The 26,804-nt window shown below is 31.4% G+C and overlaps 1 protein-coding gene across 4 annotated transcripts in view; it reads right to left on the reverse strand.

The window, feature by feature from the left end:
• Positions 1-26,804, reverse strand: part of Hk (potassium voltage-gated channel subfamily A regulatory beta subunit hyperkinetic) — a 683,771-nt gene that overhangs the window by 547,194 nt on the left and 109,773 nt on the right. Inside the window, exon 1 of one of the 4 annotated variants that reach the window (XM_075355870.1) lies at positions 21,664-21,991. The exons of the other annotated variants lie outside the window; for them this stretch is intronic. The gene's annotated coding sequence lies outside the window, so the exon portion shown is untranslated. Of the gene's footprint in view, positions 1-21,663; positions 21,992-26,804 lie in introns of those variants that run through there. 4 annotated transcript variants of the gene reach the window in all.

Consider the following 26,804-nt stretch of genomic DNA (forward strand, 5'->3'; position numbering starts at 1 on the left):
TAATTATGGGTGCATATATGTTTGTATGATCTTAAAATACACTCCTCTGTATTTTAGGTCAATTTTAAATTCAAGTAAATGAAAATAAATTTAATAATTTATAAGTGTAATTTCACTAAAAAAACACTTTTCGGTCGTGTATTATCAAATATCAGTGCGATGTATACGAGTCACATACGTCTGCACTAAATGACATAATGTATATGTCCTATAACACACAAGCCCTGAGTAGGCGTTTGATATGCGACAAACTGTGTTATAAATAATAATAATACCTCGTTGTACTTCACATATTATACCAGATTTAATGTTCTCTTTGGATCAATAAATATGTTACGTAATAATGTTACGTAACATATATATTGATCCAATGAGAACAGTGTTAATGTAATATATATATATATATATATATATATATATATATATATATATTTATATATGTTATTAAATGGTTACATTATAAATTATTCTTTACATCTAAATTTCTTTCGATAGTTTTTTTTTAAGAAATAAATTTTACATCTTTCTTAAACCAGAGCTGCATTTTACGAATTCAAATGAGCTTTAGATTTTTAATACAACTCTTCAGTTTGGTTTAAAAAAAAATTCGTATTGGTTTCCAGTTTTAAAATCTAATTTAAAAGTTTGTTCTTGTAAAAAACTTCTTTCTTTCATAAATTCTCTTCGGAATATTTTAACAAAGCGTAACCATCGCTTTTCATCTATGTTAAATTAAATTCCAACCGGCTTTTACTATTAAAAATTTATTTTTTTGACAATATATTTCACTCCAAACCTTACAATGAAACTGTCAAACTGCTGGTTGTAAATTTTGCTAAATTTTTATTTGTGTAACGTTTTTATTTTAATTTTATCGTTATAATTAAGCGATCATTAATGTTTAAAATAAAAATACAGTTGAATAATTACAAGTAATCAATTTACAGTATGTTGAAGATATTTTACTTTATATTCTAATTATTTATACTAATATATCTAACTGAGTGTCTTATCATTATCTAGGTTATCAAAGTTTTTTTTTTTAACTTCCTGGATCACCGTTGGGTATTGCTTCAATGAATGATTTGTAGCGTATGTGAAAATGCCATGCCTGACCCGGATTCAAATCCGGGACCTCCGGATGAAAGGCCGAGACACGCTACTACTCGCGCCACGGAGGCTGGCAAGTTATCAAAGTTTTTTTTTTCTTTTTCCTGTTTAGCCTGCGGTAATCCGTTCAGATAATACTTCAAATGATATGTATGAGTGTAAATGAAGAGTAGTCTTGCACAGTATCAGTTCGACCATTCCTGAGATGTATGTTAATTGAAACCCAACCATCAAAGAACACCGGTATCCACGATCTAGTATTCAAATCCATGTAAAAATAATTGACTTTACTAGGACTTGAACGCTGGAACTCTCGACTTTCAAATCAGCTGATTTGGGAAGACGCGTTCACCACTAGACTAACCCGGTGGTTAAGGTTATCAAAGTTTGATGTTTCTTAATATCACGTTATTTTCTTTTTTTCAAATTAACTCATTGACTGTGAAACGAAACCTATTTTCTAGTTCATCCTAGGATTAACAGTTACGAGTTATCGTTAACTACAAAATAATTCCTCGTTTCGTTTAACTGTATTGTGATGATTCAACGTTAATATATTTAAAAAAGTTATCCATTTTTCATACTTTTATTTTTTGGTTTAATAGTTGTTTTAATTACGCCCCCTACTTTTTCAAGATTTTTTTCAAGTTTAAGGAATGATAAATATGGCTTTATGTCGAGAATTATTTTTGTAATTCTTCTGAATTTTTTAGAGTTTAAGACTGAAAGGGAGGGAAAGGTTGGGCTTTGTGAAACGAAGTATCTCTTTCTTACGGAATGAAAACAGCAAGTAGAAAGCAGATTCCAAGCGATTGTTTATAGTATGGCGATCGATTGATTGCTGATACGCAAAGATTTGGTAACGATTCTCCCGGTTGAATCGTTTGTGGTTTTGGCTACAGCCAATCATAATGAAGAAGCTAGGTTCCCTCCCAACAATATCTAGCGTTCAACAGTAAAAAAATAAGCAAGTTCGATAGACGTTAGATTTTATTTACTTAAAATTAATAAATACTCTTTTGTTTATTGTAATTCAGTCTCTCTTTTTTCTTAATAAAGTGAAATAATTATTGAATAACAAATATATTCCCTTCTTTTTTTCATTGGCAAAAAGTAAAAATATTTCAAATCTCGCCCACTTAACCGACTTGCAGTACGGAATAAATTGGTTTGCTTGGCATTTCTCCCGCCACCACCCCATCCGGTCGCCCTAAAGCATAAGACCGAATGTCTGTGTCACAAACGGCTACTGAACCTCGAAACAGTTTAGCGATCAGTGTCCTAACTAGCTCCTAGAGCTAACCTAAAAGCGTCAGCGGAAAAAGCGTGGTACCACACCACTCGCTTGCCTGTCCCACCGCTCACTTGCCATATATCACTAAATTGGATAGGCGCACTCCGTCAACTACTAAAACATATATGACTAAAAATAATCAAATTTATTTCGTCAAAGACAGCAATTTGCAGTACGGAAGTGGAAGAGGCATTTTTTATTTTGATAATAATCACATATTTCGCCCTCAGAAGTGTTAATCCATTTAACACTTCGTAGGATGGATACATTTCCAGGATACAATCTTGGTTGGTATTGTATCCATCCTATTTTTCTAATAAAATTTCTAAATAATTCTAAATAATTTAATAGTTTTAAATTTTTTAAATAATCATTGTATATAGTTAAACGTATCACTCGCGTAGAAAGTTCAACTGTCGCGAAGGTGGATGGTAGACCGGCGATTGGTTTCTTCTGTATAAGATGTCTTGTCACGGTAATCTTTATTGCACTATTAGCAGGGCCAAGTACTTCAGATACCCAAAGCAAAACTACTGCATGTTGTTACGCTCTATAAACTTTTACGAGTAATAACTTTAAGAGTCCTAAACATAAGCAATTTAATAACAGAAAATGTAAAAATTAAAAAATTGTAACGAAGCCGATAATTTTCGTAAACACAACACGATGTTTTCACAAAACTAATATAATACGCTCTCACAGACACTCACACACACACACACACACACACATATAGACACAGTAACAACCACACTACGACAGCGAAGAAGCAACTGATCTGAAGGTATACCCCCCACCACCGAAAATGTATTGTCTCTATGGAAACGCTTCAAGGACAAATTTATTGTGGTTTGCAAGAAGCTATATTAATAGATTGAACTAAATTCTCGTTTGTACTAAGAATTATGGGAATAAAATGAACTAAATTAATTTAGAAATAAATAAATTTGTATGCTTTCTACCTTAATTAATTCGCATAATTTTATTACATTCTCAACATTAAATATTGACATAATTTTATATTTACCGAATTAGAGAAACTACTTTAAAAAAATATATTACTGACTTTTACGTTCATTTCTCATAGAATTCGCATAGATTTCATTAATTTTATTTGTCTACTTTGTGTAATAGAATCTAAAAAGTTATTAATTGAAAAAAAATTTTATTTCATTTTTAACAAATTAAATCAGTGTTCAGTACGTATTGATCGAATTGAATGAACGAAATCATCTTTACGCCATTACCTTATATGTACCTTATACATTTTTAACTTTTGCAATTAAAATTATCTGTGTTCCCTTATTGTTGTGAATCATTTTAACACGGTTTGTATATGTACAATAATTTTATGCGTTACAGAAACAATACATACGAAATTTTAATATTTAAAAAGTCCATTTTGTTTTAAAGTCTAGATTTCTTTTACGTGATTATAATGTCTTCGATACAACAAAGCTTTTGTAGAATGTATACATTTGTTCGGTGTGATTTCATATAAACACGTATAAGTATTTAACTAAAATTTGCGGTAATCTCTAGTAAATGGAAAACAGGACACCGCATCCTATTATTTATTCATTTATGCCTGAGATTTAACGTTTTTTTTTACAAAAAATCCTTCCAAAAAGAAAAAATTAAAAAAAAACTTTTGAGTAGTTGTGCACAAGAAAACGTTAGAGTATTTTGTTACCATTTGCCTCTTCAAACACGTACCCAGTCATCATAACTTTCAAAGCAGGTAACGCTACTGAATACACCAAACAGTATTGCTAATAACAGATATCTCAAATAAAGAAACGTCAAATGCCAACTTTCAGCACCGTAACGAACCACGCTTGTAACCTATCCCGTCCAAATTTTTTCGTCTTTAAATTGAACTTAACTCAAGAAAGATTCTACCATTCTTCACACGCACATTTTCAGATACGCTATTACAGCATATACTCGTATAAACTTCAATGAAATTGACGTTGTAGTATTGATGATTTTCGAGCCAAAAATTTTATAGCGAAAATAATTTTCGTAGCCATACGTAAAAACAATAAAAAATTAGGGTTCAGATACAGAGATAGAAGAACAATTTATAACATTTACAATTTTTCAAACATTTACAATTTTCTAACATTTTTTCTGTTTGGTTCAACAAACCAAGAGCATTAGTAATAATTGAAGAACATAAGAAAGAAGCCGTAATAAAAAAGGGAGTCCGATAAGGATGTTCCCTATCCCCGTTACTTTTTAATCTTTACGTAGAACTAGCAGTTAATGATGTTAAAGAACAATTTAGATCCGGAGTAACAGTACAAGGTGAAAATATAAAGATGCTACGATTTTCTGATGATATAGTAATTCCAGCTGAGAGTAAAAAAGATTTAGAAGAAACAATGAACGGGGTGGATGAAGTCCTACGCAAGAACTGCCGCTTGAAAATAAACAAGAACAAAACGAAAGTAATGAAATGTAGTAGAAATAAGGAAGATGGACCACTGAACGTAAAAATAGGAAGAGAAAAGATTACATCAAAAATTAATTTAAACGTCAGGAAACATTTTTTTAAAGTATCTGTTTGGAGTGTCGCTTTATATGGAAATGAAACTTGGACGATCGGAGTACCTCAGAAGAAAGGTTTTTTGAAATGCGGTGCTATAGGACAATGTTAAAAATCAGACGGGTGGATAAAGTGACAAATGAAGGGTTTTCCGGCACATAGATGAAGAAAGAAGCATTTGGAAAAATATAGTTAAAAGAAGAGACAGACTTATAGGCCACATATTAAGGCATCCTGGAATAGTCGCTTTAATATTGGAGGGTGAGGTAGAAGGGAAAAATTGTGCAGGCAGACAACTTTGGAATATGTAAAACAAATTGTTAAGAATGTGGGGGCTATACGGAAATAAAACGATCAGAACTAGATAAGGAATCTTGGAGAGCTGCATCAAACCAGTCAAATGACTGAAGACAAAAAAAACCTAAAAACATAAAGAAAATTCATTTTCATTCTTTCTATCTTATTTTTCTTCGAAAAATCGATAAAAAGAAATTGTACGATAACTTCAGTAACATTTATATTAATTTTTTTGTGTAATTTATTGAACTGTAAAGTGCCCAACTAGATGTTACAACAGTCCTAAATCCAAAATTTCAGCATCCTACGGCTAATCGTTTTTAGTTATATACATACGTACGTAAAACAGTCACGCCGAAACTAGTCAAAATGAATTTAGGATGGTCAAAATGGATATTTCCATTAAAATCTGAAACCGAAATTTTTTGCGATCATAGTACTTTCTTTACTTCGTACAAGAAAATAAAAATACATTAAAAATTTTAAAAAAATAATGCTTTCTCTATTCTTCAAATTTCGGATTTTTTGAAGTCACTGCTTAAGTAAAAATAAATCCAAACATACTAACCCTTAATTTGACGCCGACTTCAAGAATTCAATTTTAGAAATTAAGAAATTATAAACGTGTATTTTACACTATTACGTGTATTTAGAGTATACAGGCAGCAGAGTATCCCGGGAGATGTGGGCCAAATGACATATTCAGGAGAAAGATAAACAAAAAAAATTCATGCGAACAAATGACCTATCTCCCTTTATTTTTTCTCCGTTCACCCTTTTGGGATTTTTAATTAAAAATCTCTATCTTTAGTACAGATGAAGATATTTTAGTAAAATTTGGAGCTCATTTACGCAATCTAATCTAATGTAGAAAATACAAGTTTGAATATTTTACGTTTGAAAACTTCCAAAATGGCTTATTCCAAAATTTTTTTAATCAGTAATATCTCCGTAAATGTTATTTTAATCGAATTATCTTTTATTAGATTAAATGCTAAGCCATTCTTTGCGACCAAAACGACTTCATATGTTTGAATCGATCGATAAACAACTAACGTACCACAAAAATTGTTAAAATGGAATGCAAGAGTTATGTAGTTTGACAGTTTTAACCTCCGGGTCCACCGTTAGGTATTTCTTCAGAGGATGAGATGAATGATTTGTAGCGTGTGTGAAAAATACCATGCTCGACCGGGATTCGAACCCGGCACCTCCGGATAGGCCGAGACGCTACCACTCGCGCCACGGAGGCTGACAGTTATATAACTGCTTTTGATTCCTTTCACTAATTTGAATTATAATCATTTCTATTATTAGTATGTGAAGACAGGCACAAAATTGCCAGACTGCACAAATTTTTGCCATCCTTTATTATGATATTTTTCATTGCTAGAGTATTAGTATTTACCGACCTTTCTTCCTTTCTGTTTAGCCTCCGGAAATTACCGTTCAGGTATTACTTCAGAGGATGAATGAAGATGATATTTGTGAGTGTAAATGAAATGTAGTCTTGTACAGTCTCAGTTCGACCGTTCCTGAGGTGTGTGGTTAATTGAAATCTAACCGCCAAATAATACAGTTATCCACGATCTAGTATTCAAATCCGTATAAAAGTAACTGCCTTTACTAGGTCTTCAATTCTGGAACTCTCGACTTCCAAATCAGATGATTTGGGAAGACCACTAGACCAACCCGGTGCGTTAGTATTTACACCTATAGATGATTAAAAATTTAATGGCCTCCACTTTTACTTTTCAAACTTAAAATTTTTAAATTTATTTATATTTTTAGAAGAATTTCTTTGATAAGATGTTCACCAATTTTCATTAAAATATCTCAGTCCTTCGTTAAGATATAAATTTTTATTTAAAAAGCACAAAATGGTGGACAGAGGAGAAAATGAAACAATATTAAGACTTTGTTTACACGAACATTTTTGTTCGTCATGAACGTTTTTATTAATTAAATTTCACAAACAAACATCTCCCAGGAAATCTTGTTTTGTTCGAGGTTTTTTTTTAAAGCCAATATTATTTATTTTTAAGGTTATGTTATATTAGTTCCTAATTTTCATTTCTATTTGAAATGTTATTAAAGAAAAAATACCTGTTCACAAAAAAAAATCGTTCGTAAAATACGGAAAGATGATAAACCAGTCTACTACATTAAGACTGCTCTCCGGTGTCCAAGATTATATTACACGTTACTCGAGGTTTTCTAAGTATTTGTATTTAATTTTTGCGCAAAATACTTAGAAAATTAGAATATCATGTAAGGATATATTATTATTTCTCATTAAAATTTAGTATGCTCGGTCGAGGTGCACGGTGGGAACGGATTGCGATTGGCTTCTTGCTACCTTCGATTTACTGTCGCGGTATATTATCCCCACTGCTGTAGTTATAACAGAGCTAAGATTACTTCAAATCCCTAACGGCGTATTTATGTGTTTACGCCTTTTAATGAGTAAAAGTTTAAAAAATCTATCGCTAATCAGTGATTACGAAAAAAACAATCTTGTATTTAAACAATGTATATTTTGTTAAAAATCGTGCAAGTTAATTTATGCGAATAAAATTACTGTGGGACTACCAAAATAACTACATATAAAGGATTAAAATAAAACAATAACCATCGAAAACAATCTGTATAGTAAATTTTACGGCTTGAAAAAACAAAATAAATTACGTGCAGATATAATCGAGTACAATTTACTCGTATTTTTTTGAAGTAGGTTAATTAACAATTGCAGTTTTAATTAAGGAAGGATTATTAATGTAACTTAGCACGTTTTTTGTAGGTAAATAAATGTTATTATTGCAGGAACTGAATACGTAAAAGGAAGTTATTAAATTTCATAATAAAATGATTATTTAATAAGTAGGGAAATGAAAATATGAAATTAGCTGCGTCATTCTTTCTTTCAAGCACATAATAAACCACGATGCGACAGCCTGTTGATTAGTAACTACTATCGCCATTAATATATATATATATATATATATATATATATATATATATATATAAACTAAATAAGTTAGAGAATTATCCAAATTAATAGAAAACTTTCTAATGCAATTCATTAGTTCAATAAGCAAACAAAATAACATAAACAAAAGCAGAAAACCTCGACGTTTCGTCCAAGATGTAGGACTTTATCAAGACAAACCACAAGTGACAATAAACAACACCAACAAACACTTATAAACCCCCCAACACCTAACTAATAAAAACCAAACCCCCACTACTAAAAATATTATCATTTTCATAGATACTCCCACCACCATTCAAATGATAACATTAAGTTACAACCCAAACAAAAACTACAAATCCTTAATTAAAAAATCTTAACTATACAAAGAATGAAACTAAAATATATATATATGGATCGGTTGTTAGTTAGTTTTATGGCTGTGTTTATTATTTTTTCTAAAATATATCTTCTGTTTTGTATTACTGAAAATTTTGTTTCGATTAATACCTAGAATAATAATAATGATAATAATAGTACATTATATAATATTAAATTATATAATGTTTATGTAATAAACATAAAATAATAATACCTTTAGTTAAAATCTTCTCCCTCATTTTTTTATGTTTTGTTTTTTACAAACTTCGATATGTTACGTTTGTATTTAGTTCATATATTTAGTTCATTTCGAAATCAAATTCTGTATAAGTTTATTTTAAAACATTACGTGTTTATTTTACTCCAAACAAAGATTTTGTGTTTTTGACCCCAATCTTTTGTCTTTTACTCCTGATCGCTCGAAAGCTATTAATAATACAGTTTTCGAACGGATTTTTTTCAATTTTTAGGTTAGTTATTATATAAAACCTCAAAAATTATTCCTTAATTTGTTTCCCAAGGATACAATCCGGCTTAATTTACCAAAATCGCAGTGATATCAGGGCTATCTATAAAGTATGAAATCGGGCCGGCAAGAGTTTTTGCATTTTCAAATATGACGAATTTTTTATTATACGATTTGTGTTATTAAGTATATATACAAGTATATAAAAAAATTGTTTATCTTTAATTATTTCTCGATGATTTCATATTTGTTTTGCATTAAAAAATTTGTATCATTTAGTTACAATATTACTAGAGGAATAAAATATTTAATATTTATTAATATCTAATATTCAATGTATAGGTTCGCGAATCACTTAGTGTATATGTGGGTATGTACGTATATGTCTGTTTTATATATATTTTTTTTTTTTTATAATTCTCTTCGAAGAATCAGACACTATCGTATATGTTTTTTTTTTTAATTGAAAGTTTACTTGACGGTGACGTTTTTTTTGTCACAATCGCCGATGATTTTATAATAAACTGTCTTATAATTTACTTGTATGCAGATTTTGGTAAAAATATTTCCTTTGTTATTTATACTAGATTTTTATCGTAATGAGTTAACAAGTGGTTTTATTCAAAGTAGGTCGACCGCCATGATTTTTTGTGTATTTTTATGAAAGCTTATTCTAGATAAAAACCTAACTCAAAGAAACATTTTTATAAGAAACTAAAAAAATATTTGCAGCAAATGTAAGTAATTTTAAAACTTAATCAATCAGGTCGGATAATGTTTTCATAATTTTGTATACTATATTCCTAAGCATTTTTATAAAATATCAAGTCGTTCGGTAGAATGACGTTGGCGAGAGTTTGTCCGACGGCGGAAACACCGAAGACTTATTTACTCTGACCAACTCGCAAATCGACATTTCAAAATGTTTAAAACTGTTTAAAATATAAAAAAATTATTTTGATTAAATAAAGCTACATATCATCGCAAAAATAGATGTTCTTAATGAATATAGATTTTTTTTTGATAAATATGCGATAATCTTCGTAATTTAAAGTATTTTTAATTTGAAAATGTGAAATAATGTTCTTCTAGCCCTGATTTGTTTTTCCTAACCCGTTTACGAATCGCGTCGCTAAATGGCAGTACTTGATAGTACCAGGTAGCGTATACATGAAATAATAACATTTAAAAGAAATTTTAACGAAGTTGAACTTATTTTTGAGAACGTAATGCATTTGCTAGAACAAAAAATAATAATGTTAAGCGTAAAATATTGAAATTTCGTTCTTAAAAGTATGAAATCGGGCCGGCAAGAGTTTTTGTATATATAAGAAAATTTGAAGATTTTTTTATTATATGATTTGTGTTATTAAGTATATATATCATTTAGTTGCAATGTTAGTAGAGGAATAAAATATTTAATATTTATGAATATTTAATATTCAACATGTAGGAAGAAAATATTTAACGGTGTATATTGCTGTTTTATAAAGAAGTAAAAAAATGAAGTAAGAAAAAGATATAAAAATTATTATCTTACCTTCATATCTGTTGTTTTCTGATTCGGACAATGTCTTTTTAAAGAACTATAAATAAATAAATTGTTAATTTTGATTTTCGATTTTTTATATTTTCAATTGACGGTAAACTCCCGCCGAAACCTTAACAATTTTATTGTTTTGGGAGTTTGAATTGTTATTTCATGAATCATTATATCCTTAATTTTGAACACATATTGACTTTTTTATTTATTTATTCAATTTATATTTTTATAAATTATGACGTAAGTTATTATTTATTTATGTAAAACTCACGGCTCTTTCTTTATATCAATTATTAAATTAGTATTTAATATTGTTTATGAAAGGAATAAAATTAGATTAACTTATTAGTTCTGTTCAATTAAATTTATTCATTAATTTAAATAAATAAATCTTGAATTATGAATGTATCGCTGTTAATTAATTTCAAAAACACTAATTAGAAAAGTTTAATCGACCTATGCAGTAAATAGAAAATTATATTGAAAATGTTACTTTCGCTTCTCATTCAGTTTACCAAAACATACCGCCCTGTTTCCACTTTAATAATTATTATCGATATGATAAACGTTTCATTACGATGTTTATTGTTGCGGTGCGATGGCTACTACAAAGAGATTGTTTTGTCGGCCAGTTATTGTAACATATGTATTCTCTTTCATACTACATATCGTTAGCGTAGCGTATATTGTACGCGTTCAGGTAGCTCCATGAATAATTATTGAGTTATTGATTTAACGGGAATTGATTTTCTGCGTGAACATCCACTCTGTAGATACCATAACAATATTCTATACCGATAAATAAATTATATATGTTATAAACAGTTTTTTATCACGCTTATATCGAAATTAAATATTTAAAACATTGTTTTATTTTTACAGAAGAAAAGTAATGAATTTGACCTTATAGATTAAAAATTTTATTTACAGTACTTTAAAAGGAACACTATTTCTTTTTATTTTATATCAGTGGAAGAAATTAAAATTCAACTTAATATAAACTAAAATTACTATATATATATATATATATATAATGCAATAAGAATAAACCGCGGATGCATGTGAATGCGTTTGCAGAAAACTAAGGTAATCTTGGATCGCAACTGAAGTGTGTTAACTAGAAAACTTTCCTTGAAGTTATTATTGATAGAAACATTATTAGGACTGATTATATAACAAGCTATGGATCAAATTAATCTCATCAGAAAAGAAATTTTTATGGTTCTCACCTTATTTATTGAGGTTCAATTATGAAACTGTCAAATTTTTATATTATTCGTATGTTTAGTCTGGCATTAATTACGGAGTAATATTTTGAAGACATTTATAAAATATATACGGCTAAATTTTATACGGAATAATTCACAAAGAATGCAACGTGCTTTCAGCACATGTTCTACTGGTAAAATAAAAAAGAAATTTCATATAAAATTAGGTTTGAAAATGTTCGGCAGTGTTGGCCGATAAAAGATTTCGCTCTGATTTCTGCACCAACGATAAAAGTAAGACGGCTTAATTCTTGGGAGCCGAATTAAGGACTAGATTTAGCGGTTTTATAAAAAAATCTTACTGAAAAGATGACAAAATAGATCCCAGAGCTATATTATTACGATAGTACTATATAATTTTTGCGAAATCTTAGATAGAGAAAAAGATTTTGTGACGTCAACATTAAATCCTAGTAAAAATTTACCTTATTTTGCTGTTTTTTTTTTTAATAAAATTGGTAATTCTTACGTTTGCGTTTCGTTTCTGTGAACGCATTCGTTTTATTTTTCTCAAAATCAAATTCTATATAAGTTTTATTTTAAACCTTTTGTTTTAGTAGAAAATAATACTAAAATAAATTTATGTTTTATTGCTGAGATTATTATTCATTTTACGTACCCGCCGATTCAGTTATCGATTATTATTGGTCATTTCTTTTAGTACAAGCATATTTTTAAAATATACAAAACGATTCTGGAAATCGCATATAGTTTTCCGATTACTTATTCGTCGCACTTTTGATTTTTTTAAACAATCGTAAATGATATTATTTCAAATTAGATTGAAAAACCTTTATTAGTGGATCGATTCATCGTACACCGGTTTATGACTTTTTAAAAATGTGCCGAATACACTATTTACAATTAAAAATTTTGAGCTCCTTTCGCAATTCGGGGATGGTCGTATATCGAGTAAAAATGTATATTAGATATTTAAATGCTACCTCTAGAATTTTAATTTTTAGCCGTAAAAAAAAAATTAAGCGATTAAAAAGAATTTTAAAAAACGTTCCATTAGAAACCTTCCATTATTAATAAAAAACATACCTTCTGTTAAAGAATTTAAAAATAGTTCACGCAGTTACCATAAAGATATTTTTCTTTTTATTCAGTTCTTGAATAGCTAGATTGTTTGTGAAATTTAACTTATGAAATGATTAGTATCTATTATTTTTATATAATCAAATGTTTTCTGACTAGCTATTTTCTTAAATTTAGATTACATTATACTATATTAGAAGTAGTAATAAAGGTTTTTCAAAAAAATACTAAATTGTGAAGAACCCACAGAACTCTTCCAAATTGACACAAACACACTTTTCTAATCAAACCAAAACCAAATAAATCCATCAATTTCTTTCTTTTTTCTGTTTAGTCTCCGGTAATTACCGTTCAGATAACACTTCAGAGGATGAACGAGGATGATATGTATGAGTGTAAATGAAATGTAGTCTTGTACAGTCTTAGGTCGACCATTCCTGATATGTGTGGTTAATTGAAACCCAACCACCAAAGAACACCGGTATCCACGATCTAGTATTCAAATCCGTGAAAAAATAACTGAGTTTACTAGAACTTGAACGCTGGAACTCTCGATTTTCAAATCAGCTGATTTGGGAAGACGCGTTCATCACTAGACCAACCCGGTGGGTTAGACCCACCTACACTAAAAGAACTAAACCAAGCATTAAAAAAAATGTAAAATGACAAAGCAAGCGGGGAAGACCAGACAGTGGTAGAACTTTGAAAATACTCCTCCAAGGAGACAAAAAGTCACTTCTACAAAATCTCCAAAAAATCTGGAAAGAAGAAAAATTACCTAAACACTGAACACTGCACAGATTCACCCACTACACATGAAAGGGGGAAAACTAACTCCGAAAACTACAGAGGAATTTCACTGTTAGATTGTACATACAAAATACTCTCAAGAATAATACTGAATAAAATAAAAGATCAACTCGTAAATGAACTGGGAGAATATCAGGGGAGATTTAGATCGTGGAGAAGCTGTCCTGAGTAAATAATCACTCATAAATTACTAACGGATGTACACAAAAAGAAAGAAGACTAGTAATATCATTCATAGATTTCCAAAATGCCTACGACAGTATTCATAGACCATCGATGCTGAAAATACTAAGAAACCTAGGATTACATTCGAAACTAGTAAAATGATAGAACTAACGTTAACTGACACGTACTCCAAAATAAAATTCAGAGGAGAAATATGAAAACCATTCCCAAGCAAAAAGTTAAGAGAAGGAGATGGACTATCCCCATTGCTCTTCAACTGCGCCCTAGAATATGTAATGAGAGAGTGATTAAAAAAACCCACCACACGTAATAATTGAAGCAAGGAAAGATGTAAACCATATCAAAGTAAACCGTCTAGGATTTGCAGATGACTAGCATTTCTAGTCAATAACATCGCAGAAGCTAGAATCCAAGTAACTTCACTGGAAAACCTAGCAGGAAAAATAGGCCTAAGAATATAATATGAAAAGACTAGAATAATGTCCATTAATCCCTTGGTATTGAACCACGTAATCACAAACGGACATAAAGGGCGAGCTAGTTGAACGGTTTAAATATTTAGGAGCTCAAAGAAAAAATAAACTGGAAAGAAACATCACAAAAGCTCAATTATGCACAAAATAACATATAATAAAAGATATATCTCAATAAATACCAAACTCAGACATTACAAAACTGTAATGAGACCTATAATATCATATGGAAGCGAAACACTCTTCAAACTAAGATCCAACATTTCCTGCTTAGCAGAGACGCAAATAATAGAAAGAAGAATTCTAATAACATGCATAAATAAAAGACGACTTACTGATTTGGGCTGAATGGACTCATACCAAACCACCAGATACATAAAGACGAAGAACCAGCTCTAGACTGCTTTAGAAAGAAAAGAATCTCCTTCTTTGGACACGTAATACGAACAGAACCGAACAGGCTCGTCAAGAAACCGGTAGAGAAATACTGGAAGATGTCAAAACACCGACCTGGATAACCGAAATTAAACAAGATATGCAACAAATAGAAATCACAATAGATTTACGAAACAAAACTGACGATATAAAAATACTATAAAAAGCAATCAAGAAAAAAAATAAAAAGAAAAGACGAATCAGAGTTGGTTAAAGTGGTCCACTGAGACCTTAAAATCCTCAAAAAAAAGTAGTAATATGCTCGTTCATTATAAACTTTTTTGATGTAAAATAGGTAAATAAATAGCAAATTCTTAGTTCAAACTCGTGCACTTATAGGTTTTAAAGATTTAATTAATGAAACATTTTTAACAACTAAAATTTAAAACTAATACTTAATATGGTAATAATTAAAGAGTAATAAAATTTTATTTAATCTATTATAAATCTTTATTCCCTCTATTATAAATCAAATTTAATAAAATATGATTTGATTTGTTTTATTAAAAAAATTATGTAAATAATACAAAATGCTAACACCAAAGAAGAAATAGCGATGACAATCCCGTTATTTATTTTTTTTGTTAAATATTCTATAGAAAATTATTCATTCGTGTTGTATTTTAGTGCCTAAATTGAGCGTATAATATGTACGAGCGTTTTGTATGTATTTAACTATCTTTTTTTTTGTGGCATTATTGGGTGATCCACGGCTGTAAAATATCACTTCGTGAAAATAAGTACCCGAATGCAATAAATTACGTAACGTGGAAAGCGTTTTAAATACTCTGTATAATGTATTTAACTACGTAGTGTTTTTTGGTTATTTCGTTGTTACGCAATATTTTAATATAAATAAAAATACTGAATAAAAATGTTCGGTGTTATAATTTATTGTTACCGATATACGTATCTATATGTGTATACAAAAGTACGAAAAATAAAAAAAATTAGGGGAAATTGTGAATATTTTCCTTATCATCATTTCTGTAATTTATTTTGTAGTTTGCAGATGATATGTATAGAATTTCGAAATATTACGAGATGTATGTGTATAGTCTTTCTTGAAAGGTCATTTCCTAAAGCAGTAAATAAGAGACGTAAAAAAGTTTACAGCTTTATTTTCGCCGAGGTTTTAGTAGCCCTCGTGATAAACAGTCCATGAAAGGGTAGTGTTCTGGCTCGTCTTTTCCCTATACGCGTTTCAAACAAAAAGAGGGTTCTTAATAAGTAATAACAGTCTGCATTTAGAAATGAAAGAAAATAGTATAATAGGGCAAAAATGAACTAAAATTAAAATAAAAGATAATTACTTTTATTACTCTAACAATAGAACTAAAAATTACAATCTTTATATAAAATGTTTAAAAATATACAACTTTATTTATTTTTATAAAATTGTATTCTTATCTATTCTGTTGCTCATATTTTCGTTTTTATATATTTAAACATTTGATCGATGTTGTTTGCACAACATTGGTATAAAATAAAACAAAGTTTTTGAAATGCTACTTGAAAAAATTTTAAGAGAACTTTAACCAACATTTTATAAAAAAGTTGTGTTTATTTAACACTATTTTAAAACTCATTAATGCAGCGAACAACATTGAATTTGTAAAAGAAAATCACTTAATTTTAAGCAGCTTATTCGAAAGATCGTTACATTGTTTATTAAAAATCGCAGTTTTTTTCCTAGGAATACGACGAAGTGTCGTTATCAGCGCTCGAACATGATACTTATATAGCATGAATTGAGAGGAGAGTGGAAGAAGTGTTAGGAGAAGACCAATTTGGTTTCACGAAAAGTTTAGGGACAAGGGAAGCAATTTTAGGGCTCAGATTAGAAAGAAGTAGAAAGAAGATTAAAGAAAAACAAACCGACATACTTGGCATTTATAGACCTAGAAAAAGCATTCGATAACGTAGACTGAAATAAAATGTTCAGCATTTAAAAAAAATTAGGGTTCAAATACAGGGATAGAAGAACGATTGCTAACATTTACAGGAACCAAACACCAACAGTAATAATTGAAGAACATAAGAAAGAAGCCGTAATAAGAAAAGGACAAGGATGTTCCCTATCCCCGTTACTTTTTAATCTTTACATAGAACAAGTAGTTAATGATATTAAAGAACAATTTAGATCCGGAGTTACAGTACAAAGTGAAAAGATATAGATACAGAAAAGATGATATAGTAATTCTACCCGAGAGTTAGAAGGATTTACAGGGAACAATGAACAGCGTGAATATTGTCCAACTACCGCATAAAGAAAAAAAAGAAAAAAACGAAAAAAATGAAATTTAGTAGAAATAACGAAGATGGACCACTGAATGTAAAAATAGGAAGAGAAAAGATTACGGAGGTAGAAGAATTTTGTAATTTGGGAAATAGAATTACCAAAGATGGACGAAGCAGCGATATAAAATCCTGAATAGCACAGGCAAAACGAGCCTTTAGTCAGAAATATAATTTGTTTACATCAAAAATTAATTTAAACGTCTGGACAAGAGTTTTGAAAGTATATGTTTGGAGCGTCGCTTTATATGGAAGTGAAACTTGGACGAACGGAGTACCTGAGAAGAAAATATCAGAATCTTTTGAAATGCGGTAGTATAGGAGAATGTTAAAAATCAGATGGCCGGATAAAGTGACAAATGAAGAGGTGTTGCGGCAAATCGATGAAGAAAGAAGCATTTGGAAAAATATAGTTAAAAGAAAGATACAGATTTATAGGCCACATATTAAGGCACCCTGGAATTAGTGCTTTAATATTGGAGGGACTGGTAGACGGAAAAAAATTTGCAGGCAGGCAACGTTTGGAATATGTACAACAAATTGTTAGGAATGTAGGATATAGGGGTTATACCGAAATGAAACGACTATTACTAGATAGGGAATCTTGGAGAGTTGAATCAAACCAGTCAAATAACTGAAGACAAAAAAAATTTAGTAAACAAATAAATATTAAAAATTTACTTAAAATTTAAACAACAGTTATTTAAAAACACAGCGTAAATTGAAAACGCTTATCGACGTATGCGAAAAGTGAAATAAAACCGCAATTAAGTATAACATTAAAAATTATAACTTAAAAGAATTAACTTAAAAGAAAAAATTATTATCTAGCATATGCCAATTGTAATAAATAGACGAAAACAGATATAAATAAAGGTTTGAATCCAGATGCACGGCATTAAGAAATCGTAAGACATCGGTACGTTGTTGCCTAAGATATATTTCGCATGTTAGCACCTAGTTTAAACTTCTGACGCGATTCTGCATAATAGACACAGCCTACAAAGACGTGATGTACTGTTAGTTGGCAGTCACAGCGAGCACGAACAAGTGCATCGGTCTGATTCATAAGGTAATGATGAGTAAGTTTAGTATGCCCTATTCAAGCCACCGGGCTGATCTAGTGGTGAACGCGTCTTCCCAAATCAGCTGATTTGGAAGTCGAGAGTTCCAGCGTTCAAGTCCTAGTAAAGCCAGTTATTTTTACACGTACTTGAATACTAGACGTACTAGTGGATACCGGTGTTCTTTGGTGGTTGGGTTTCAATTAACCACACATCTCAGAAATGGTCGAACTGAGACTGTACAAGACTATACTTCATCTACACTCATACATATCCTCATCCATCCTCTGAAGTATTATCTGTGAACGGTAGTTACCGGAGGCTAAACAGGAAAAAGAAAGAAAGAAAGAAAGAATATTCCCTATTCGCAAGTAATAACTTCCTCTTGACCGTTATTACTGTACGAGAAGCTCTACGGTGACACAATGTTCATAGCAGAACGAAGCGTATCGTTGATGGTAGCATTCTATCCACTTTGCCATTCGTCTCGAATCGCGCTTTTCAGTAAACAACGCGATTAGTAAAAGCGGGCTGCAAATTAGTTTCTTTTGTCGTACGATCAGCGCTTTCATCTCCTGAAATTCCAATATGACTGCGGATCCAACAGAAGTTCACGGTTGTGCTACGCTGAGTCATTTCAGTGATAACAGACTGTATATCACAGGCAACAGGATGTCTGGAGTACATGTCACTAATCTACATGTCTTACTAATCGCTTGTAAGTCACCCGTGGAATCTGAACAGACAAGTACGTGTCGGTTGTTGGGCTATATATTTAAGGTCTTGTTAATCGCATACTGCTCCGCGACGAAAACACTGGCGATGCTAGGAAGGCCTAATATATATGTCCCATTGTCAATAACAATAGCACAACCGACAGAATTATAATCACTACTGCGTCAAGATTATAAATATAAAAATAATTTTCTCGTAAAAAACGGATTCGTGTTCTTTTGCTACGGAATCATTATAGGAACCTTACCTCATAGGCAGAAGTATTGCGCGATACAGCACGAGAAAAGTTTTCTAGTTTGATAGAAGTTTATATTATAATGTTTTTATAAATTAATTTTGTTTTTTTAACAAAAGTCGGATATTTTCTTGAATATAAAAGTATAGAAGTGTGAGAAGTTTTAAATTATTATATATCGGTTTGCATTATTCATCTTTAGGTAAGGCGGCAAGGATCGAAAGTCCATTTTTCCATTCTGAATTCTCCTTTTAACTTTTAGAAGGAAGCCTAAAATATAACATATTTACTAAACGGGGTTATATGTAATCGTAATAAATATTAATAAGCTACGTCATAGCTTATCACATCGATGTTTTATTACGTCGTTTCAAAGCGAATCGGTTCCGTTGACGTACAAATATTTTTAACCAAATTTCTTACTAGAATAAATTATTAAGAATTCAAAATGAAAAATTTTGATTGCGATAATTAAAATATTATACAGTTTAATAATATTTTTATTACACAGTGTACCTAAAATGGCGGACTGGTTATACATTTTGGGATTTTATTTGTCAAAATGAACAAAAAATGTCATTTGAAAAAACGTGAGTTCCCCTTCGTTTTCTTTCTTTACACTATTTTATTTTTATTACTGAAAAATTTATACCTCAAGGTCGGAACCAGGAATCGCAATAATATTTGGTACAGATATTTATACTATCGTTGATCTAACAAATAAAAGATCAGAGAAGATAATTTCTTCGATCGTTTATAACTCGGTAAGAATAAACAATGAACGGCATGGATGAAGTTCTACGCAAGAATTACCGCATGAAAATAAACAAGAACAAAAAGAAAGTAATGAAATGTAGTATAAATAACGAAGATGGACCACTTAATGCAAAAATAGGAAGATAAAAGGTTACGGAGGTAGAAGAATTTTGTTATTTGGGAAGTAGAATTAATGGACGAAGCAGGATGGATATAAAATGCCGAATAGCACAGGCGAAACGAGCCTTCAGTTAGAAATATAATTTGTTTACATCAAAAATTAATTTAAACGTCAGGAAAACCATTTGTGAAAGTATATGTTTGGAGCGTAGCTTTATATGGAAATGAAACTTGGACGATCGAAGTACCTGAGAAGAAAAGATTAGAAACTTTTAAAAATGCGGTGCTATAGGATAATGTTAAAAAACTGATGGGTGGATAAAGTGACAAATGAAGAGATGTTGCGGTAAATCGATGAAGAAAGAAGCATTTGGAAAAATATAGTTAAAAGAAGAGACAGACTTATAGGCCACATATTAAAGCATTCAGTAATAGTCGCTTTAATACTGGAGGGACAGGTACAAGAAAGAAATTGTGCAGGCAGGCAACGTTTGGAATATGTAAAACAAATTGTTAGGGATATAGGATGTAGCCGGTATACAGAAATGAAACGACTAGCTTTAGATAGGGATTCTTGGAGAGCTGCATCAAACCACTCAAAACCACTTTTTTGAAGACAAAAAAAATGTCCTGTAATCCGAAATATTTTTTATTTGCAAAAATGTTAAGCGTTTTATTTTAAAAAAATTATACCTTTGTTTTGAAAATCGTTATGCAAATAACCAACTTACTACAGAAAATTTATGACATAATTTTCTGCCAGAAATCATCTCCTCTGTTAAATCACCTGCATGATTTATTATTAATATTTTTTTCTTTAATTAGTTGCAAGTATTTAGTATTTTTTTTTCAAAATAAAAGTTAAAAAGAAATAATTACCTGTGATTATCCAACAATTCTATTTTCAAATTTACAAAAATTAAATTATTTTAAGATCATACCTTTTATTTTTGAAATAGCAGGAATCATTACGCTTTAAAAGTCAATGGGAGATTTTCAAAACGACTACCGTTAAAAATAATACAAATCTCTACTCTTCTTCCTAGAGACAATCTTACCCGCTGAAAATTTCCTGAGGAATTTCTTATTTCATTAAATTTATTCTGGATTGTATTTAGGAATTCAATACCGAGGACTGGAGTAGATAGCAATTTTTGTAGAAAAATTGACTGCATCTTAGAAGTGATCGAATATTAAAAAGCGAGTTATATTTAAATTTTTAATAAAATTTACCTTACGAAAAATAATTAATAGTAATCAGCATTTTTTTTTTTTCATTTTAACATGTAGAACCGGAAAATGTGTAGCCAGCCTACAATTTTATGTGCACTCTTAAACATTAAAAACATTTAATGATTTTTAAATGGAAATCACGTCGATAATATTTCACTTGAATCGGCGGCTTTTTATTTGAATATATTATTTGATTTCTGATGTTTATTTATATTTATTTTAATTTTTGAAATTAATTTTTCAATTCCGTGATAAAATAAACTCAGTAGTTTAAATTTTAATTGAAGACTGATATTTATTATCGCTAAATAAATAATTTTATAATAATAAACTTAATTTTATTTAAGGGAAACATAAAAGAAATAAAGAATAATTTTATAAATAATTAAGAATTACCTTTTTTAAGCTACTTAAAGCTGCAGTATTTCTTTTATGTTCAAACATCTCTCTTCTTGTATCTCTGAATATTTAAAATTTTTCTTTTTTCTTTTTTTTAGTTCCCTACTGATCGACACAGAAATTCTACAGCCGTAAACACGATCTAATTAAAAAAAAAATAAAATAGAATTTTAAAAGTGTGTTTTTTTTTTTTATTTCTTTGGAAGGAAATTAACAAATAATTAATCTCAAGGTTAATTTAATTTCAATAGAAACCTGCATAGTTTTCCTTGTCAACGCTTATAACTACCACTATCAAGTCTTCTCAAGTTGAGTAACACTTGTACTGGTTTGTTTATCTCTTTATTTATCCAACCGTACGTAGAACTGTTTTGAACATCTACGAGATACGTTATATAAAACATTAAACAATTTAAAACCTATAAAAAAAAGTGTACGATTAAAGCGTTTTAAAACCTTAACGTGGAATACGGTGTGTGTGTGTGTGTGTGTGTGTGTGTGTGTGTGTGTGTGTGTGTGTGTGTGTGTGTGTTTGAAAGAGAGAGAGTTTTGTTTTAGTCACGTTAAATTACGTAAAACAATAAATAAATAACATTTAGTTATGCATAATATTTAATTCAAAATTTCATATCAATAAAAAGTATCAATTAAAAAAAAATATCAAACTGCGGGAAAAACTAGAGTAGCAGCTTAAAAAAACCACTTTCAAATCTACAAAATTTACTTACGTTCATTATTAAATTTACCTTTGTTTGGTAAGAATTTTCTTAATTTTTTTAAGGCGGTAGCCTTTCGTGCGTTTGATATTCTGGCATATGCTCGTAATTATCTTTGAACCTACATAAAATTTATTGTTTTAAATTGTGAAGTTATGACTGTACAATTATCTTTCCAGTCTTTTCTTTGTTTGTCAGGATTTAAGTACAGCATTTATTTTCAATTTTCATTTAGCGAGCTATTTCGTAAATGTAAAGTTAACATTCATAAACGATTGTATACAAAATTCTTCTCTACTTAGAATCGTAAATTAGACTACTTCTCCCTGATTTTGGAGTCTATAAACCTTCTGATCGCACCGAAAAACCTTTCCAACCAAAGAAAGATAAAATATGAGACGCGGAAATAAAATAAATAAATACCGAATATCAAAACAATTCGATTTCAAAATCATGCACCTGTGCGACCACGCAAAGCCAGTGAATGAAATTTGTACCGTTTGAAAATGGGCGTCCTAGAGTTTCAAATACCGGCCGTCAGATTACAAATACTAGCGCCCAAACGTACTAGCGTACGTTTACCCCACACCGTCCCACGAAGAGACCACAAACGGTATGTATATACTTATATATATAAATATATATATATATATATATATGTATTTCTTTTCTTTTCAGACCCAAACTGGGGATCCTAGGACTTATCCAACTCAAAAGTGAAGAAGGAACGCCGTCTCAAATCTGGCCCAGAAATGTGACAAAGGTAAGTAAATATCCGCGATTACACACTGGCCACAAAGAGACCTAAATAGCAAGAGAACGCTGTTTTTAGCATATTAAAGCGCGTTTTTTTTAAGCGATGCGCGATGTTACAATCCCAGTAGGTATTCCAAAGAAAAAATAATAATATACACCGGGCTACATACAACTCCACTCACAGGATAGTTTGTTGTAACCCCCGAGCCTAGGGAAACTATTGTCTTTCCCTTCCTATCCTACCAAAATTAAAATAAAATAAAATCTTTTTATTTATTTATTATTTTTTTTGTGTGTTTCTCTTTCTATATTTCAGATTCCACAGCCAACACAACATAGGCAATTGACGGCGGCCACGCGGTCCCTCCATCTCCATCCCGGACACTCGTGTGTCTGGATGATTTATTAAATATTTTTATGTAAGAACTCCACTTCTTACTACTTCAAACATCATGGCGACCGCCGCTCCCTTGCCGCGACCGCGAAATTAAACCCCGTTGTAAGCTCCTTATTTTCTTTCACCTTTCAAGAAAGAAGAAGAAGGAACAAGCAAAGCAGCCACCAGCCACCAGCCGTAGACCGAAGCAGAAGAAACCTGCACTTTCCCCCGTTCCTCCCTTCCGGGCCACGGGACTTCTTTAGGGTTAGCGGCGTGTAAGTCGATTACTACCAACTCACGGAAAGTATAGGCCAAAGAAGAAAGAAGACGTCAACAAAAGAAAAGCCACAACGCGACTCTCCGCCACGGACGAGAATCAGGTAGAGAGCCCAGCAGAGAAACAGCGCGAAGGGCAGCCACAAAAGAAGATGAAGATCTACAATTCTCTTACCCACCGTCCTTAAAACGTACAATTTAATTCAGTCAGCACTTGCGACTCCCTCCGGATAAGGGGGCGCATTGCTCCCTCCAAATAACTAGGGCTCCGGTAGGCGTATTCCTGCTAGCCCATAATGCGCTAGAATCGAAAGGACTTCAGCTGACGGACTGAAGGGGAATCACGCCGGGAGCACGAGGCTCAAAAACTCTCCTACGGTCAGACCCGGTAAATAAATTTCACGCTGGTCCATACGGATAGGAACGCATATTACCAAATCCGTCCATAAATAAAACTTAAAATGTATAACCGCCAATAAATAACCCATGAAACCCGCCCGATAATAGAAAGATACAGAAGCAAGTGACATTTTCCAGGCTCTGCGATCTGTAGGGAGAAATATTGTAACTCCCGCCATTATTGCGTTCCGTTCCGTCTTGTCGCGTACGTTTAATATTTGCCTTTATGAGTTGCGAGATCTTTTTAAACAACAATTCTGTGAAAATTCGAATTTTTTTAGTCTCTCCTACCGATCCATAGGGATAAACAAACATTCCTGAGCTTTATATTTAATATGTTTTCATTAATCTTTTCAAAAATTAATTTCATAATTATGTTTATCTCAGGCCTAAATTTACGTATGTTTTGTGTTATTCAAATTGCAAAAAAGTAAAAAAAAAAAAACAGAATAAAACAAATATCTATAATAAAAAAAGGAAAGAAAATATACAATTCCCGTTAAACCAAAGCTTTATTTGAATAGCATTTTACGTATTTTAAATAGTGTATTTTTTTTCTTTTAATTGACTCGTCCTGGCTGTTGACATATACCCTCAATCAGCCTCAGCGAAGCTCCAATCGATATTAGATTTGATTTTTACGGTTAACGAAATGGAGAATAAAAGTGAATCAGATTACGTCAAATCTTATTACGTTTGCGATGAGAAGAGGTGACTGTCCCGCGTCCACCTAGACGGCATTTTCATCCCAAACGGTAACCGCGTACGGTACCTTGAGCTCCACCTTGATCGTTGTTTGACAAAGAAGTTCCGCGCAAGAAAAAAAAGTAAACGGTTAAACACGAGTATAAGAAGCTTTATTGGTTGTTGCAAGAATTCACACTTGTCGCTGTACGACAAACATTTAATATACAACGTTTAATATACAAGCTAATTCTAAAACCGATTAGGAGGTATGACCTAGAGCTAACGTAGACCTAGTTGCTAGAGCGAGAGTAACATTGAGATTATACAACTTTTCCAGGATAGGTTGGTGAGACCCATTACAGAGGCACCGTGGTTCGTACGGATCGAAGAAATTCACGACTACCTAGAATTACCTTATGTTCGCGAAGAGATCAAACGATTCGGTTGAAATTATAGACAGCGGTTAGATAATCACGTGAACTTTCTAGCGGTTAATATCCTAGATGCAGCACTGGGACTCTCGCACTCCCGAACGAAAAAGACCGAGTCCCGGCGGGGATGCCCCAATCGGGGTGTCCCCGTTAGAGGCATTGGCATAAAGACCAAGTCCCGGCTCCCGGAGTGGGGACGGCATAGCCAGGCTTCGTGGATCCTACTCTAGGTGTTTGAGGCGAGCGCAAAGTGAAATCCGACCGGCGGGCCGAGACGTGCAGGCCCGTTAGAGTAAAGGACACTCCTCTGGGCTGTGTAATACCTAACTACAGGATCCGGCCCGGAGGAGAAGAATAAAAAAAAATCCTAGACAACAACGAGAATGTCCGGCGATTGAAACGCCTACATGTGCTATACTTAGGGAAATACCAGTGACTCTTAAGCCGGTTCAACATCACACATTTGATGAGCATTTTTCTACCCCTTGATGAGGACGCTACCTTGTTACGTTGTTATTTGTTTGTCTTTGTATATTGTTTGTTTTTCATCATTTGACATTTCCCGGAACCCCTCATCATGTGCTTTTTTTAACAGATTTACGTATGGCCCCCTTAAGTCGCAACTGATTACAAAAAAAATATTGAGAGGAAAAAACAAATTTTTTGATCGAATGTAGGCTCTCCGGATAGTTATACATCCGAAAAATCGGCGTTTAGATAATCGGTGCCACACTGTATATTGCGTGAATAAATAAAAATAATATTTTCAGGAATGTGAATGGTAAGTATAGATACGAAAAAGAAGCGTTTCTTAAATGGTAATCTGATGATTGCCAAATCTAATGCGATGGAAAACAGTTGTGCACATAAATGTTTATCGTGATTGCCTCACATCGGTATTTGATAGTCATAGAATTATGGAAATATTTCCGTTTTACTCTATTCTGATATTTATTATTATATCGGGTTCAACCCTGTTGAACGCTCACGATAAATCTAAGAAACATTCCACACTTCCGCCCGAAGCATTAATTATCGTTTCAGTAAAATCTATTTAAGTAATATTCGCGGAAAAGCCAAAACGGAAAACAAATTGTTTGTTATGAAATGGTTTTAAATTATTAATTATTTATGAATCTAAGAAAGATATATCGTTCCAGAAGTCCAGAGAATACAAAAAACAATACTAGACTATATCTAGAACATTCTTAAACATCGTTCTTTTATATATTGGAATCAATTTAGATCTCTTGAAAATCCGGAACGTAAAATTCCATTAGTAAATTTAATATTACGTAATGGCGATAAACGAAGGGAAATTTCCTGGACGCAGTACTTTTTACAGAGTGGGATATGCTATCTACATAATCATCTACATATCATGACTTTTTATTAGGCGTGCTCACGAGGAGCCTTTCCACCTCCGACCGGAAGTCCTGTACAAATTGAAAGTTTTGATAACACTTTTAAAATTATTCAAATTACAAAAATTCA

This window comes from Lycorma delicatula, chromosome 2, assembly GCF_047948215.1.
Source record: "Lycorma delicatula isolate Av1 chromosome 2, ASM4794821v1, whole genome shotgun sequence".
Lineage (NCBI taxonomy): Eukaryota > Metazoa > Arthropoda > Insecta > Hemiptera > Fulgoridae > Lycorma > Lycorma delicatula.